This window comes from Bos indicus, chromosome 24 (assembly GCF_029378745.1).
Source record: "Bos indicus isolate NIAB-ARS_2022 breed Sahiwal x Tharparkar chromosome 24, NIAB-ARS_B.indTharparkar_mat_pri_1.0, whole genome shotgun sequence".
Lineage (NCBI taxonomy): Eukaryota > Metazoa > Chordata > Mammalia > Artiodactyla > Bovidae > Bos > Bos indicus.
Genome location: NC_091783.1, coordinates 43,707,611 through 43,725,510, shown reverse-complemented (window position 1 = coordinate 43,725,510; position 17,900 = coordinate 43,707,611). Strand labels below are relative to the sequence as shown.

The window sequence follows — 17,900 nt, the reverse complement described above, 5'->3', positions numbered from 1 at the left end:
CAGATCATTCTTCAGAAAGGCGGGCACCAGACCAACCGGTGTTTGTCACTCTTAAAATATAATCATCTCAAAATCCACCTCTCCCACATCACTCCCTGAGTCCCTCAGACCTACTCTCATCCCATCTTCCAAGTCCCAGAAAATGCTTACTCCACAAAGACGGATCCCACATAAGACCGTATAACTGGTCAAGATCTAAACAGTTTTCTGACTGACCCTATAGCTAAGGAAAGAAGAGAAGTGAAAGACGAGGAAGACTGGAAAAAATATACCCAAATGAACACAGGCTTCCAGGGAATCGCAAGGAGAGATAAGAAGGCCTTCCCAAAAAGAACAGACCAAAGAAACAGAGGAAAACAATAGAGTGGGAAAGACTAGAGATCTCTTCAAGAAAATTGAAGATATTGAGGGAACATTTTATGCAAGGATGGACACAATAAAGAAGAGAAATAGTAAGGACCTAACAGAAGCAGAAGAGATTAAGAAAACATGTCAATAATACACAAAACTAAATAAAAAAAGGTCTTAATGACCCGGATGACAACCATAGTGTAGTCACTCAACGAGAGCCAGACATCCCGGAGTATGAAGTCAAGTGGGCCTTGTGAGGCATTACTACAAACAAAGCTAGGAGAGGTGACAGAATTCCAGCTGAGCTATTTCAAATCCTAAAAGATGATGCTGTGAAAGTATTGCACTCAATATGCCAGCAAATTTGGAAAACTCAGCAGTGGCCAAAGGACTGGAAAAGGTCAGTTTTCATTCCAATCCCCAAGAAGAGCAGTGTCAAAAAAATGTTCAAACTACAGTACAATTGGCCTCATTTCACATGTTTGCAAGGTCATGCTCAAAATCCTTCAAGCTAGTCTTCAGTAGTATGTGAACTGAGAACTTCTAGATGTACAAGTTGGGTTTAGAAAAGGCAGAGGTAAACTAAAGATCAAAACTGCCAATATTTGTTGAATCATGGAGAAAGCAAGGGAATTCCAGAAAAATATCTACTTCTGATTCATTGCCTAAGCTAAAGCTTTCAACTGTGTGTTGGTCGCTCAGTCATGTCTGACTCTTCATAATCCCATGGACTGTATCCCGCCAAGGATTCTTCAGGCGAGAATACTGGAATGGGTTGCCATTTCCTTCTCCAGGTGATCTTCCCAACCCAGGGATCAAACCCAGGTATCATGCACTGCAGGCAGATTCTTTACCATCAGAGCCACCAAGGAAGCTCTTGGATCACAACAAATTGTGGAAAATTCTTAAAGAGATGGGAGTACCAGACCACCTTACCTGTCTCCTGAGAAACCTGTACGTGGGTGAAGAAGCAATAGTTAGAATTGGACCCTAAACAACGGCCTGGTTCAAAATTAGGAAAGGAGTACGTCAAAGCTATATACTCTCACCCTGCTTGTTTAACTTCTATGCAGAGTATATTATGTGAAATGCTGGGCTGAATTACTCACAGGCTGGAATCAAGATTGCAGGGAGAAACACCAAATACCTCAAATATGCAGATAAGACCACTAATGACAGAAAGTGAAGAGGAACTAAAGAGCCTCTTGATGAAGGTGAAACAGGAGAGTGAAAAAGCTCACTTAAAACTCAACATTCAAAAACTAAGCATCCGGTCCCATCACTTCAGGGCAAACAGATGGGGAAAAAATGGAAACAGAGACAGACTTTATTTCCTTGGGCTCCAAAATCACTGAGAACGATGATGACAGCCAGGAAATTAAAAGACACTTGCTCCTTGGAAGAAAAGCTGTGACAAACCTAGACAACGTATTAAAAAGCAGAGGCATCACTTTGCCAACAAAGGTCCATATAGTCAAAGTCATAGTTTTTTCAGCACTCATGTATGGATATGAGAGCTGGACCATAAATAAGTCTGAGTGCTGAAGAACTGATGCTTTTGAATTGTGCTGCTAGAGAAGACTCTTGAGAGTCCCTTGGATTGCAAAGAGATCCAACCAGTCAATCCTAAAGGAAATCAGTCCTGAATATTCATTGGAAGGACTGTTGCTGAAGCTGTAGCTGCAATACTTTGGCCACCTGATGAGAAGAGCTGACTCACTGGAAAAGACCCTGATGGTAGGAAAGACTGAGGGCAAAAGGAGAAGGGGACGATAGAGAATGAGATGGTTAGACAGCATCACCCACTCAATGGACATGAGTTTGAGCAAACTCCAGGAGATAGTGGAGGACATAGGAGCCTGGCACGCTACAGTCCATGGGGTCACAGAGAGTCAGACACAACTTAGCAACTGAACAATAACAACAACATCATCAAAGTAAGAGTGCTGAGAGCCTGCTGGAGATGGGGTGCTATGTCCTATGGGCCTCATCCCCACAAACCAGCTTCCAAGTCCTCAGTAAACTCACACAGAGAAAAATAAAATTATAAGTAACAAATACAAAAGACTTGGCACATCTAAAAATTAAGGGCAAGAAAACTGAAACCAGAATGCACATATAATAACCTACTAGGAATTGGATTATCATGGACAAGGCAGCCTCTCCCAGCATTCTGAGGCCCTGGAGCCACATTCAGAGCCCACTTCCCAGCAGAGCTCGATGTCTGCCCACTGATATGGCCCGTGCACACCAGGACACATGGCAGGGCAAGGCCAGTCACTCAGAGGCCTCCAGGTCAGTACACCAACAAGCTTAACCCACCAGACTGAGAGCATATCTGCTCCAGGTGGCAACTATAGTATCTTTCCAATTATGGGAGCTGGAAAAATGCAGTAAGGATCTCTTATTATATTAAATAAAGTGAAGCAGAGCGGACAAAAGCAAAGTATACAGGAAACAAAAGGCAAATACAACTCGAATAACCTGTGTTACTTGGGGGAAACTAATAGACTCTCTAAAACCAGTTAATTCTAAACAATAGAGTGGTTCTACAGCCGTGGTGTCAATTCCTTCCAAACAAGAACACAAAATCCAGAAGCCACAAAAGAAAAGACTGATAATATAATCACATAAACATTAAAACCTTCAGCCTGGTAAAAATCAAAGTTTAAAGACAAATGACAAAAATTTGGAAACAGTAGGTACAAGCTTTATCACAAAATCTACTTCTCAAACATGTAAAATGCTCCTAGAAATTCAAGAGAGAAAAAAAAAAGTGCAACAGTCTACATACACAGAGAGCACTAAAACTCATATGAAAGATACACAATCTCACTCATAACAATAGAAATATAAATTAAAACTACATTTAGATACCATTTTCCACCTACCAGCTTGGTAAGCTCCAAAACCGCGTGGCGACACGGTCTATTCCTGAGGATGTGGGGAACAGGCACCCTAACCTAGGGCTGGTGCCACCCCCACGGAGGGCGACAGGCAGTGTCAGCCAAAACCACAAATGCACGTGCTCTTTGACTTGACAACTCCAGTTCTGGGGACTTATCCTGAAGGCACACTTTGCACGCAATTCAATACAATGAAATTAAGCCACATGTTCATCAATAGAGAAATGAATCAATAAATGACAGAGCACCTATTAAATGGGACACGAGACAGCTGTAAACAGGAGAGGAGGGGAGAGAAGGAGGTTTTTTGTGTGCTCATGTGAAGGATCTCCAAACCACGTCAAATATAAAAAGCAGAAAATGGGGGTGACACCTTCTAGACACACAGAGGTGGTGGTGGTTAACACATTTTCAAGTCCTTCAAGTGAATGAAATGATTCTAGAAAGACACACAATAAATTAATGACCGTGATTTTAAGACGGGACAGGTACAGAGTGGACAGGGTAGGCTTCTGAGTCAATACTTTTTGACACCTCATTTTATTTTTGAACCATGGGATGATACTGTCTAATGAAAACTATAATAATAATAATAGTTTTTAACCTCCGTATCAGCTGCAGCTTAGACGACCCTGTCTCCCACATCGTTTACACCCCTCCTCTTCAGGCGACCCTTAATATCCCCTCACAGTTGGTTTGCCAGTCCTCTACCCTCAAGTCTGTTTCCATGACAAGAAGTTTCAGAAAACATAAATTATTCTTGGATATCATACTTTGAAACTAAGAAGGAATACTTTTTCCTAAGTGTGCACCAGGCAAACCTGAAAGGGCGGAACCCTCTTGGGTTACTGACCTCCTTATACCAAGGGGCTCTGGGAGACACCCACTTCCCAACCCCTCCCCATCACTCTCCCTAGTGCTCCAGCCCACAGCCTGCACTGTGCCAGACCTCCGGGATATCTCAGACCAGGTGCTGTGGAAGCTGCCCACAGCCCTGGTGGGAGAACCTCTGCATTGGGGTCCACAATGAGCATCTGGATACAGGTGCCTACATTTCCACTCCCATAGTACAGAACTGCACCCAAACCCTTTCAACTGTTCACCTTCACCTAAAAACCCAGAAACAACTCTTACTGCTGACAACACGTTCAGGCCATAGTTTTTGCACAACTACCTGGCCTCTGTACAATCTAAGTTAGCTCTTCTTACCACCGTATCTTACAGAACTAGGACCATTTTAATTCTTTTACTATTAGAGTCCAGCGCCCATATAACGAAACCCTTTTATTAAGAGATGCACAGAACAATACATGTGCATTCCTTTCACAAGAGAATAATCTGCAACAAGTTCAATGATGAAGCCTCTTAAATCTGCCCCCAATTACCTGTTCTCCTCCTGGAAAATCAGGTAGCATCAAACCATCCTGAAGCAGTTGCTTCTAGCGCTTTTCTTGGAAAGTCAACACCACCCCAGCAAGCCGTCACTTCCCTCCACAGGGCTGCTGGAAATGAGTCCCCAGGTTTGGCAAACTACAGCTCCAGAAAACCATTAATTTCGCGATGCCATTCTGGAGATCGCCACAAAATCATATTTCCAAATGAAATAAACCCAGTCTCCCAAACTGGGCTGCTTTGGAACAAGGAAACAAACAGCCGGAGACGGCAATGAATTACAAATGGCATGCTAATTACCAGTTACTTCCAGAAATAGCTGAAGACTGCAGGATTTTTGCTGTTGTTGTTAAAATAACTACAGCCTTTATTCTAGGGCTGGGCAAAAGCATCTGATTTAGTCAAATGCTTCAGCTTCTCAACATAATCACATTTATATGTTCTTATCTGAAAGGGGGAGTAGGTGGAGACAAACCTTGGGATCTGGGGGCATGGATCCCCAGAGACAGCGGTGGGGGATCACCAAGCCCACTGCCAGTGTGGCTGATGGAGGGGGACCCTCCCATTTGCCCTCTAGTGGATAAAGGAGGGGCCAGGGAGGCCAAGTTTCCACACAGCATCTCAGCACCTTCACCATTTACTCCACGGCAGGTGGATAAGCAGCAACTGTGCCTGGCAAGTTTTAGAGTTTAGACTCCTTCCTTCAAGAAACTCACAATCTGTTGAAAAGAGGAGAAAGGGCACGAGTACAACAGAAACATGGTCATTCTGTCCACCGCCCTTTGGTTCACTAAGGACAAAACACACACCTCCCCAACACGAGTTCAGCTCCAGGGATACACACCTCACCCCAGATCCCCGTTTGTGCTGTGGATGCAGAGCCTACCAGGTTTAACTGCAGAATTTGGGGTCTGAGCCCTGTGTAGAGACTAACCCACCACCCCCTACCCATGCCCCAAACCTTCTGCCACCTCATTACCCCTCTAAATACGTCCCATCCTCCCACCCCTGCTCTCAAATTCCAGAATGTTCCAGAAGGAAGTCTCCCTCAAGGTCACCTGGTCTAGCAAAAGCTCCCCCAGGCTTAGCGGAGTTGAATGGAGACAGTTCTTGGGTCAAACGCGTTTAAGGAGATTCTGGGTTAAACAACACTACTGTTTTCTCGGCTGCCAAACTTCTCAGAGCTTCTAGTATGCTAAAGGTACATTAAGAATCTCCAAGAAGGGGGTTTGACAGGCAACACTTACAAATCTGATGGACTAGAAATCTTTTCTCCTGCCCCCTCCTGAGACCAGACTCCTCTGAGTGCCACACTCTGGGCTCTGCCACCTTCTCTACTGTCTGGCAAACGTCTGGCTGAGTACCCACTCCAGTCAGGCACACAGTCTGGCTGCTGAGGACACAAAAATGGAGAAGATATGGAGGCCTCCAGGTGCTCGCTGTGAGACTCTGGGGAGTGAGCTGCTCTAAGCCATGCGGCTAATTACTGGATGGTCTCCGAGCTCCAACTAGCGGCCAGCTCCTAGTTCACCACACCCGTGCACACCCAGCTCTGACTGGAAGAGGTGTTCAGCTGTGGTGTGATCAGATGGAGTTCTCCAGAGAGACTCCAGCAGCCAAGATCCTCCGTTAAAACAGGACACACGGCATCTGCTTCACTTATTTGAACAACCCTGCTTAGCGTCACTATGACAAGAGAATCCTAGGGTACAGTGGTTGATAACAAAAAGATTAAATCATGGTACCAAATTCAAACCTGCTATCACTTGAGCTTTCACCTCCTGGCCAGTTCTCAAATACGTGCACCAAAACTAAGCAGAGATGGTCCTAGGCACCTTCACTGGGACAGGTCTGGAGGGAGCTGACCACAGCAGGCAGCAGCCACCCAGGACAGGGCCCGGCCCCTGCATCACGGCCCTGTCTCTAGATGGTGCTAGTGGCTGACTCCAGAGACAAGTCCTCAGGACAAAAAGCCATCGGAGCAGAGCTGCCCCTCTGGCTCCCAGGTCCCCACCAAAACCACGAGCCCCACCTCGAGAAGCTGGGCAGGCAAGGAAGGGTGCCAGCATGGCAAGAGAAGCACCAGTCTGCCTTCTACACCCCAAAAAGCCCCACCCGGAAGAAGGCACCTGCTGGCTCTCCTGAGACAAGCCAGGGCCTGAAGCCAGGCCTTGGGAGGGCAGAATTCCTCCAGAGCAGCCAGACAGGCTGCCACCAGCTGTTCCTGTTTCCATGCACTCCGGCAAGGCAGGCACCTCTCTCCAGACATAGCCAGCCACTTGAGCATGGAGGCACCAGGTGAACATAGGCAGGCAGTCTTTCAACCCACCCCTCCCAGGGGAACACCACCCCCTAGGACCCAGAGGCACCGGACTTTCCTTTGTTTCTACACCATTCACTGGGACCCTAAAACATAGAGACATCACCGACAGCATCCACCGGAGTTCGTAAGTTGTAATGTCTCATTGGAATTCACTTGTAATTATCACATCAGCCTGGCCTCTGGAGTAAAAACTGAAAGTGGTACCACAGAGGGCTTTAGTCTCAAATCCAGGTCTGATACAAGAGTGCTCTAGTCCCTGTCCTACACACCTCAGACCATGAAGTCAGTTATGGGGCCTTTCTCTTCCTCTGAAGCATGGAGGTTTTGAGGGACAGCTGCCACTTAACTTGATGATGAAAGAAACAGGTGTTCTAAAACCAAAATTCTGAAGAAAAAAATTTTAATGTTTTTGCCTTAAGATATCAAACAGGCACACCCTAATCATGAAAGCTCCACAACTTCTACTGAAATGTGTTTAACTTCCAGCAAGAGGATCTGGCCCAGCATTCCTCTCCCACAGCCATACACACACCCCTCCACACCCACGGCAGGAGTACAGTACGTGATGAGGGCGACTTGGATGTTCTCACACTCACTGCAGTGGGTTTGGAAAACTAATTTCACTTTTCTAAGGAAATCAGGCTCCACCTTTTTTTAAGCTACAAACCACTTAAAATGCCAACATGCTATATAAAATCATCACTCTAAGCATTTCATCCTAGAATTTGAGAAGGAAATTCCCCCCAGAATTTCAAGAACAGTGTAATTTGGGACAACACATGTCCACATCACATGTGACTGGCCAGCGTGTGCCCCAGCCAGGCCTCAACACAGTGTTTGGCAGCAGCAAGAGGGACCCACAGCTCAGCAGCGAGTCCCCAGGAGGGGACTGGCACTGCTCTGAACATCACACGGTTTTGTCTAAGCTCCCCAGAACTTCTCCCAGAGTTTACATGATGCCAGCTTCCTGTTAACAAATACTGCAAGTCTTGTCTGTAAAAGCTAAGCCACTCCTGCACTACCTCATCCGGGGACCAGAGGCCCCTCCTCCCAAACAGGAGCAGGAGGTGCCCCTCCACAGTGACCAGGCTCCCCATGGCTATGCCAGGCCTCTGGCACCACAGTGCCCTGTGCGGCCCATTGCATGCCTGCTCCAGGGAGCCCTCCTGGTCAGCATCTATAAATAGGATAGGTCCCACTCTAGTTCCAGGTTCCAAATCCTGACCCCACACCATACATCTTCTTATCTGAGCAATCAAGGAAAAGCTTGTCCATCACTTTGGACACAGCAGACAGGCCTGGTAAAGACCTGACACCAGACTTGAAGTTCAGGCACCAACATGCGGCTCAGGAGCTCAGGAAACTACGTGTCGGTAACTAGAACACGTACTTCCTTTCAATCTGGCCCCCGTGTTTACCGGGGCTGACTCATCTCAGTCCTCCACAGGATGCTAGAGAAAAAGCTGGATGACTTCCACAGGCTATAAAACACCAAAGGACATAGCACCCCCTGCTCCTCAACACAGGTCAGCAAAGCAAAGGCCCCTCCAAAATGCAGAGATCCTCAGGGCCCCAAGTCACTCAGTCCCAACTCCCTGTGTGAACATTCTCTATGGCCAGCCACAGGAAGTAGGGACTCATCTTATAAAGAAGGTGGTCATTTCCTTTCTCATCAGGCAGCAAAAAACACATGCAAAGGGAGGACATTAAGCAGTGAAAGGCACACCCTGACAGGCCACAAAGGCCAGGCACTTCCTGTACAACTCCTCTCCACTTTACAAGAATCCTCTGTGAGTTCAAGGTTTGCCTCATTCTGCAGATGGAGAAACTGAAATGCAAAATGAAGGGACCTGCCCAAGGTCACGGAACTAGGAACTGACAGGCCACATAATCCAACCCAGGTACTTCTGCCTCCAAAGACCATGAACTCTTCTCAAGGCCATGATTATGACCTTGTAGAAAGCATGTATTACAGACTCTGAAATATTAAAAAACTGAAATGTGCAAAAATGAAAATAGTGGTTATGTGACAATAATGAAATAATGGCCCTTATATGAATAATGGCCCAATAATGAAATCCGCCCTTTCCTTTGTATCTAAATTTTCTTGCTTTTATTATTTTAAATGTTAAAAAGATAAAATGCTGTTTACAAATAAAAACTATGTGTTTATGAGTGAAAGGGTATTTTCCATTAATTATATTATGATTTCCTAAGAAAACAAAGCAGGACCTGTCACTAGTCAGCGCCACTCCCAGACAGACACATGGAGGCAAAAACTCTAGCCTCTATGCTTACAGGTCACTTCTGGACCAGAGCCTGGACTTGCTGGGACAAGACTTTCCAGAGCTCCCACTCCCTGTTTCATGCAAGCTGAGCTTTAAGAATTCCAAAGTTTCGTTTTGAGACCATCCTGCTAAGTGAAAGTAACTGACTGCATCCTATTACTGCCATAATGAACTGGGGCAGGCCACCTTCACCACAGCACAACGCCCCTCCTCCCGCTCCCCCCACTGTGAGCTGAATCGCAGGGTTGGCAAGGTGCGGTGTGGTGCGGGGGGGGGGGGGGGGGGGCGGGGGGACAGCCCCTCAGGGACACCAGGAGCCCTGGACTGGGAGGAGAGAGCTGTGTCTGCTCCTCCCTCAAGACTGGTGGCTACAAGACCCTGCAGTCACTCAGCCTCTCTAGGATTCAGGTTTTCTTCTTTATACAATGTAAAAAGTGAAATCAGTGGCCTTCACAGTTACTTGAAGTTCTAAAACTGACTTTTTTTTTTTTTTTTCTGCCTTTGTCAGCGTGTGTAGTGCTCAGTCTTTCACACAAACATAAATTAAACTCTTTCTGTACAATCATGAGAAGCACACATACCAAAGTATATATTAGAGTTCACTCCTACTGGGTAAGTCTTTCAGCCTCATAGAAATTCACATATTAGAAAACAAAAACAAAAAAAACAACAACAGTGGCTATGCCCTTTGTTTCCGATATTCAAGAACAGGTATCACCTGAAACACAACACAAAGACTGTTAACACACCTGGAAGTCAGCGCAGCCCGCTCCCAATGCACTAAGCAGACAGGGCCAACCCCTTCCAGGTGCCAGCTGATCCTTTAAATTCATTCTACGTCTACAGGTATGAGCTCACATACAGGCCATCTGGACAGGGGAAGCTGTGTTTCAGGTTAAGTAAAATCCAGTTACAGGCGGCCCTGTACCCACACCCGGGATTCACAGGAGGGGCTGGTTTTCCTGGGTCGGGCTTGGGCACCTTGGTGGAGATGAGTCTACAGAGGGTCAAACTCCAGATTTCCCCAGCCACCAGGTCCACCACAGCTTTCCAGGATGTTGGGCATACCACACAAGGTCATGTGTGCTGAGGGCAGGGAGAGTAAACGTGTTGAGCTCCTACAGAGTCCAGATGCCAGGGGGCTTTACTACTCCTGATGTGTCTGCTAGAGCCACTTCCCCTAAAAAGCGCTGGTGTTGGATTCGTCAGTTGCAGACCAAGATGGCACAGCTCATTTAAGGGAAGAAGGGTTCACCTATGAGTCAAATGCTTGATTTTTACTGTGCTTGATTACTACAATATATAGTGTTTTTATGCATGTCCCTAAAATCTGACCCTCTAGTTACCAAAATGCTCTTTGTTCTTAAGCATTTTCTACTAACTAATCAACAAATCTGACAGAATTCACTTTTTTAAAAAAATTAATTTATTTGGTTGTGCTGGGTCTTCATTGCTCCGTAGGCTTTCCTCTAGTTGCGGTGAGTGGCGGCTACTCTCCAGTTGTGGTACGTGGGCTTCTCACCGTGGCGGCTTCTCCCGTTTCCGAACATGGGCTCTAGGGTGCCCGGCCACGGTAGTTGCAGCTCCCAGGCTCTAGAAAGCAGGCTCAGCAGCTGTGGCACACAAGCTCAGCTGCTCCAAGGCATGTGGGATCTTCCCAGATCAGGGATCAAATCCATGTCTCCTGAATCGGAAGGCAGATTCTTTACCACTGAGCCACGAGGAAAGCCCCAGAATTCACTTCTATACCCTGTTGAGAGTACTGACTATCTCACGGCTATTTCATAAGACCAAACTAAAAAGATTACACATATTTTTACTGAACAACAGGCTGGCAGGCAAATAAGAAGGCAGGCTGTTCTTATATCAATTATGGTAAAAAGTGTGCAACCAGAATTTTCCTAGCAATCATTAAAAATAGCATTTTCACCTGGCCCAGTAACACGCTTCATCCACATCTTCCAGTGCCGGACAAGGTCTGCAAGGGCACAGGCTGCAGTGACGGCGCTCATTTCCAGTTCACTCCATCGCTTCATAAGGTTCTGACCTTAGGCAAGTCACTAAGGTCTCTGACTTCCATTTCCTTATTTGTAATGGAAGTTTTTGAATATATGCAATTGCTGTGGTCACTCATTTCTAAAGAAAAAGACTTAACTTCCTCTCGAGTTAATAACACTACCACAGACATCCTTCTGATGACAAAAATCTCTTGCTAAGTATTCAGATTGAGTGATTATTTTTTTAAGAGGAGACCATTTGTCGTAATTATTTCCTATTTAAGCCATTTCTGGTCTAGTCCTGATGTGCTCCCAGCTGACAGCCTCAAAATGACAGTCACCTTGACCAACATCAGCCCTTTCAGGATGGGCCGAAACTAGCGTTTAACATGTATATTCCTCAGCCTACTATACAAAATGAAATAGCCAGAGGTTAAAAGGAGAGCCACTAGGACAAATCTGTAATTAAAACCTCAGAAATAATTCAGCATGAACTGAGAAAGAGCTAGCACTGAACTTGTACTAAAGGACTCTGCCAGCCCCCAGTCTGTGGGCCTGACTCCTCCAAGATCCCTAAGGAGGATGGAACAAGCTTCAAACAGTGCCATTTACATATGATTTTCCGGGACTGAAAGCAAGGTAAAATGCAATATTTTAAAAAAGTTTAAAAGCAAATTTTAAAAATGGCTTCAAAGGGTGATCAGGACAAATGACAATGACTAATAAAATATCTACTTCTGCTTTATTGACTATGCCAAAGCCTTTGACTGTGTGAACCACAACAAACTGTGGAAAATTCTGAAAGAGATGGGAATACCAGACCACCTGACCTGCCTCTTGAGAAATCTGTTTGCAGGTCAGGAAGCAACAGTTAGAACTGGACATGGAACAACAGACTGCTTCCAAATAGGAAAAGGAGTACGTCAAGGCTGTACATTGTCATCTTGCTTATTATACAGAGTATTACTTATATGTAGAGTACATCATGAGAAACGCTGGGGTGGGGGATTATGAAGCACAGCTGGAATCAAGATTGCTGAGAGAAATATCAATAACCTCAGATAAGCAGATGACACCACCCTTATGGAAGAAAGTGAAGAGGAACTAAAGAGCCTCTTGATGAAGGTAAAAGAGGAGAGTGAAAAAGCTGGCTTAAAGCTCAACATTCAAAAAACTGAGATCATGGCATTCAATCCCATTACTTCATGGCAAACAGATGGAGAAGCAATGAAACAGTGACAGACTTGATTTTCTTGGGCTCCAAAACCTCTGCAAATGGTGACTGCAGCCATGAAATTAAAAGATGCTTTCTTCTTGGAAGACAAGCTATGACCAATCTAGACAGCATATTAAAAAGCAGAGACATTACTTTGCTGACAAAGTAAAGGTCCATCTAGTCAAAGCTATGGTTTTTTCAGTAGTCATGTATGGATGTGAGAGTTGGACCATAAAGAAAGCTGAGTGCTGAAGAATTGATGCTTTTGAACTGTGGTGTTGGAGAAGACTCTTGAGAGTCCCTTGGACTGCAAGGAAATCCAACCAGTCCATCCTAAAGGAAATCAGTCCTGAATATTCATTGGAAGGACTGATATTGAAGCTGAAACTCCAATACTTTGGCCACCTGATGCAAAGAGCTGACTCATTGGAAAAGACCATGATGCTGGGAAAGAATGAAGGCAGGAGGAAAAGGGGATGACAGAGGATGAGATGGTTGGACAGCATCACTGACTCAATGGACATGAGTTTGAGTAAACTCCGGGAGTTGGCGATGGACAGGGAGGCCTGGCGGGCTGCAGTTCATGGGGTCAAAAAAAGTCAGTCACGACTGATTGACTGAACTGAATGAGGTAATACTGACACCTGAAAATTCACTTGCAATGTGAAAAAAATGAAGAAGGAAGGTGACATTCATCTAAAACTTCTTAGTGAAGCAGTCACTTTTTAAAAGAAAAAATATCCTAAAGTTATGATTTAATCTGAAAGTGAACCAAAAGATAATTGTACTCCCATTTCTTCTTCTGTAACACAATGAGGGACTGGTGTGAAACAGTATTCCAATCATGCTGAGCATTTGCACAACTTCTGCATGAGTAGTTCTCTTCACATATCTAAATGTATTTAATTTCTATATCTCTTCGGAGATGGAGGAGAGGAAACATAAGCCATAGAACACCACACTCAAACTACTGCTGATTGAGACATAATACGCACACGCACCAACACACAGGATCAGCTACGGTTTGTCCACGTGGCAAGAGCCTCCCAGCAGCAACCTAGACATTTCTAGATGCTAAACATGTTTTATAACTCAAGTTTCCATCATCTATACTCATCTCAAGCCATATGATCCCCTGAGGGGTTGGCAAAAGCAACAGGAAAAGACTATGCGTCATAGAATCTCATACACACAGAGAACACATCCAGGGATAATGTCAGCAGTCAACCCCCAGGTCACTTTGTTCACACCCAACATTGCTGTTACCGTTTGCCATATCTTGTGAAATGCCTAAGACGCAAGCCAAGCAAAACATTAGGCTTCAGAAATGCCTTATTATTCCTCCATCCACTCCATCATCCAGTGCCCTGAGGCCAGGAAACTTCTGAACTTCACCGCACTTCCTTGTCTCTAGTTGAGCCCTTAATGGAACACAACAAATACATGAGGACTGTCGGAACTAAAACACCCAACGTCGAGCACTTCTTTTGTGGTAGCCTAGAAGGGAAAATTTTGTTTTACTGAACATTTTCCAAAATTTTATCTCACTGGCTAAGAAGTACCCTAATCAGTTAGGCCAACAGACTTTGGGGCAATATTTCCCTGGTAAACAGGAAATACCCTATGACATTGCCTCTCCTTGGGACACCGCGTCCACCTCAAGCCTAACAAACACAGTGTTCAAAAATAAAACCATAAGCTTAAGGATGCAAGAGAGGGACTTCCCTGGTGGTACAAGGGCTAAGAGTCTGTCCTCCCAATGCACTGGGCCAGGTTCCATCGCTGGTCAGGGAACTATATCCCACACGCCACAGCCGAAGATTTTGTGCACTGCAATGAAGATCAAAGATCCCACATGCCACCATTAAGACATGGCATGGCCAGATAATCAAAATAAACTTTTTAAAAAAAAGAATGGAAGAGAAAATTACATTGGTCATGAGATGACACATTTTTATTCCTCAGAAACACTGCTTTGTTAAAATTCAGGATTCTTAAACCACATTTACACTGAACGTGGTGCTCACTGCTCCCAGGAATCCTAAGATATGAGCTACTGAGGTCTGGAACAGAGCAGCTGTGACTGAGACTAGGCCAGTCTGCCGGGTCTGCCCTGGGAGAACAAAGGCTGGACCTAAGGTGAGGTGACAGGTGCCAAGGCCCCACAGATATGAGCCAGGTCCCGACAGCTCCCTCCACTCGCGCGCCCAAGCAAGTCCACACCTGCCCGAGTCACAACCTATCCAACCACTTCGCTCCATCTATAAAGGCCTTTGCCATGACTAATCAAGTTCTCAGGAATATTTGTTGAGTGAATGAACGAGTGAACGAATTAAAAAAATGAAAAAACCAACAACTAATTTTGCTTTTGAATGCCCCTCCTGGTGGCAGAGGTGCTTTGCTGCTGACAGTACTGTTCATCGTTCTGTTTCCTGGAGCACGTGAGACTGAGCCTGAGTCGAGAGGTGTGAGGACACCTGTGAACACAAACTGGCTGGGGGAGGAGGAGGAGCACGAATGTTCACGCCACTGCTCACACACACTCTCTGGAGGAATCCAAAGTCCATCCAGGCTTGATACACAGTCCACTGCCTAGAAACTGAGAAAATACCTCAGAGTTTAGTTAGCCTCAGGAAACTAAAATCCCTGTGTGGATGGACTCTCAGGGGCCGAGGTACAAGCAAGGCCTCTGATGTGCCCACTGGTGCTGGCATTGACAGTCGTTATGCAGATCATTTCATTTTTGTGGTCTACTGTAACTTCTTAAAATACATACACCATTTGACTTCAACTTCATTTTCTATCTCACTAAGTGTTTTGCTGCTGCCCATGAATAAGCAGATGCTGAGATAGGAGAACACAGACTATAAACACAATCAGGTTAATGAAGAGGTTGCTGCTATAAATTCTCTAGGGAAACGGGACCCATAGGACACACACAGAGAAAGGAGAAAGATTTATTATGAGGAACTGGTTCCACAATTATGAAGAAGTCCCTCGATCTGCCGTCTGCAAACTGCAGACCCAGGGAAGCTAGGATTGTCAAAGGCTTGAGAAGAGGCAGAGTCGAAGACCTGAGAACCATTAATGTCAATGCCAGCCCAGAGCAGGATATCACACCTGAAGCAGGCAGGCAGGAAGCAGAGGGGCGAGATTCCCCCTTCCTCTCCCTTCTGCTCTCTGCAGGCCTTCAATGGACTGGACGACGTCCACCCACAGCAGGGCGGCCATCTACTAAGTCTGACTCATCTGGAAACACTCTCACAGACACATCCAGAAATATTTAACGTGGGCACCCCTTGGCCCAGTCACACTGACTACAAGCTAAACACGTTAAGCACTTCAAGTATTAACACTTTTCTATGGAGTTCTCCATAAAAGAAGAAGAAAGGACCCCAGCTCCTCTAACTGTGAGGATCATGGGACTAAGGCTGCTGAGAATCATGAGGAAACAAACTCATGCGGTTTGATGATCAGTGGAAGAAATGGACGCCTCCATCCTAACTGTCAGGACCTCACTCACTCCTACAGCCACACGCAGTGACGAGGACTCCCCTGGGGCACAGTCCCACCCAGTGCATGAGCCCATCACGTCCACCAGTGCATAAGAACCACACGACTGGACACACACAGGGCCAAAAGCCAGTCTTGTGGTCCTAAACTGAACACACAGAATGTCGCAGTGGCTCGCCCAGAAGAGGCTGGACCTCCACCATGACCCCAACACTCTCATAAAAGGTTAGACAGAGGGTGTTTCTTCCTGAGGTGACATGAAGCCTGTTCTTGAGCACGATTCTTCACCCTGAGAAGCTCAAGCACCCAACTTCATAAGGAAGAGTTTTCATCTTGTGGTTGAAAGCCATCCGTTCTTTCTGTAACTATCTCTGCAGCCATTCCGGTGGCTCAGGACTGGGTAGGTCTGCAGGTGAACAGCACTCTCCAGGACAGAGACAGATGGAGCCCAGATGGTTTCACCTCATCTGTCTTTCCCTTTGCAAAGTGTTACAGTGGACGACTAACAAATCTCAATCCTGGTCTACTTATGCTTTCTCCACTGACAACTCAAGTTCCCAAAAGACGGAGTCAATGTTTTTCATTCAACTGTAAATCAAAGATAACATTCCTGAAGAGGGTTTGAAGTAAGTGATTAGGGAACTAGACAAATAACAGAACTAAGTCTTACATACACTTACACATTTATGAATCCTTGAACAGTTCGATGTGCTGCAACCTATGATCCCTCTAACACTGTAAGAGTCCTCACAGACACCAGGGCACATCTCAGGTCCTCTCCCATCCTCAGTTTACCCATCATATGACAGGGACAAAGGAGAAAGTGAACAGAATGTGATTTTTTGTGGCTGTGCTGTGTCTTCATTGTGGTGAGTGGGCTCTCCAATTGCCCCTCAGTATGGGGATCTTAGTTCCCCAACCAGGGATCCAACTGTATCCCCTGCTTCCAGGGAAGTCCCAACAGGATATAATTTAAGTCCCTATGAGAAGTTATCAATATGCACTCTGGAATGGACTTCCTTTATATATACAATATATATTATAGCGCAAGCTCAGAGTATATTTAAAGGAACTGCTAAACAGTTCAGGTGATGGGACCCTCACCATAATGCGGAAAACACCAGGCAGCACAGCATCCTGAACTGTCGCAAAGCAGAACAGAGTCCAAGTTCCTCATGAGGGCTGATTGTGTTTCTAGAAGCCCCCACCTGCCAAAATGCCGAAGTGGTGGCTGCTGTTTTCCAGCGTTTCAGTTCTTCTGCCAAATCTCCATACTTGTTCACTTTTTCCTAGCTGGTGTCTTAAATGCTTCTAAGCAGGACAGTTATGTCAGTGAGTCTTAGTGCTTTGTTACTGTCACCATGGTTGCCAGAAGTGTTATTATGACCTTCAATTCACCTTGTAGCAATGGTTTCTAAAGCATTTTTCATGTGCAGTCACAGTACTGACTGATTCCTTTATGGATCCTTTTTTTAGATTATTAAAACTGTTACTATTTCTGCAATATTTTAGTGTGAAATAGACAAAGTTGTATAACGGATCCTACTAGCATCAATTAAACTTTCCTCTGCTGTAAACTCAAGACAGTTTTAGTGTAAACAATGCTAATATGGATGGCCACATAAATCTTTCCATTTCAACAAACCCTTGTCCTTTAAACAGATATGGAGTAGACCTTTATTGATGTGATTTCGGCTAATGACAGAGATGGTTTAAAAAAAATCTTTTTAGTCATCGGAAATTGAGGTCAGGGTACTTGTCCATTTTATTCTGCGCTATATTCTACTTACATACAATTGAGGAATTGTAAAACTCAGTATGTTTCATCTATAAAAAATTCGAATTGCTACAGAAGTAAATCTTCACTTCAAAATGTGAGAGAAATATAAACTGATCATTATTCCCTTTCTACTC

General features: G+C 45.2%; 1 protein-coding gene across 9 annotated transcripts in view; it reads right to left on the bottom strand.

The window, feature by feature from the left end:
- The window catches only part of LDLRAD4 (low density lipoprotein receptor class A domain containing 4), a 180,760-nt gene that overhangs the window by 116,613 nt on the left and 46,247 nt on the right, over positions 1-17,900 (bottom strand). Inside the window, exon 1 of one of the 9 annotated variants that reach the window (XM_070778554.1) lies at positions 4,643-5,572. The exons of 7 other annotated variants lie outside the window; for them this stretch is intronic. The gene's annotated coding sequence lies outside the window, so the exon portion shown is untranslated. Of the gene's footprint in view, positions 1-3,242; positions 4,611-4,642; positions 5,573-17,900 lie in introns of those variants that run through there. One more of the 9 variants, XM_070778555.1, reaches the window with a different exon arrangement.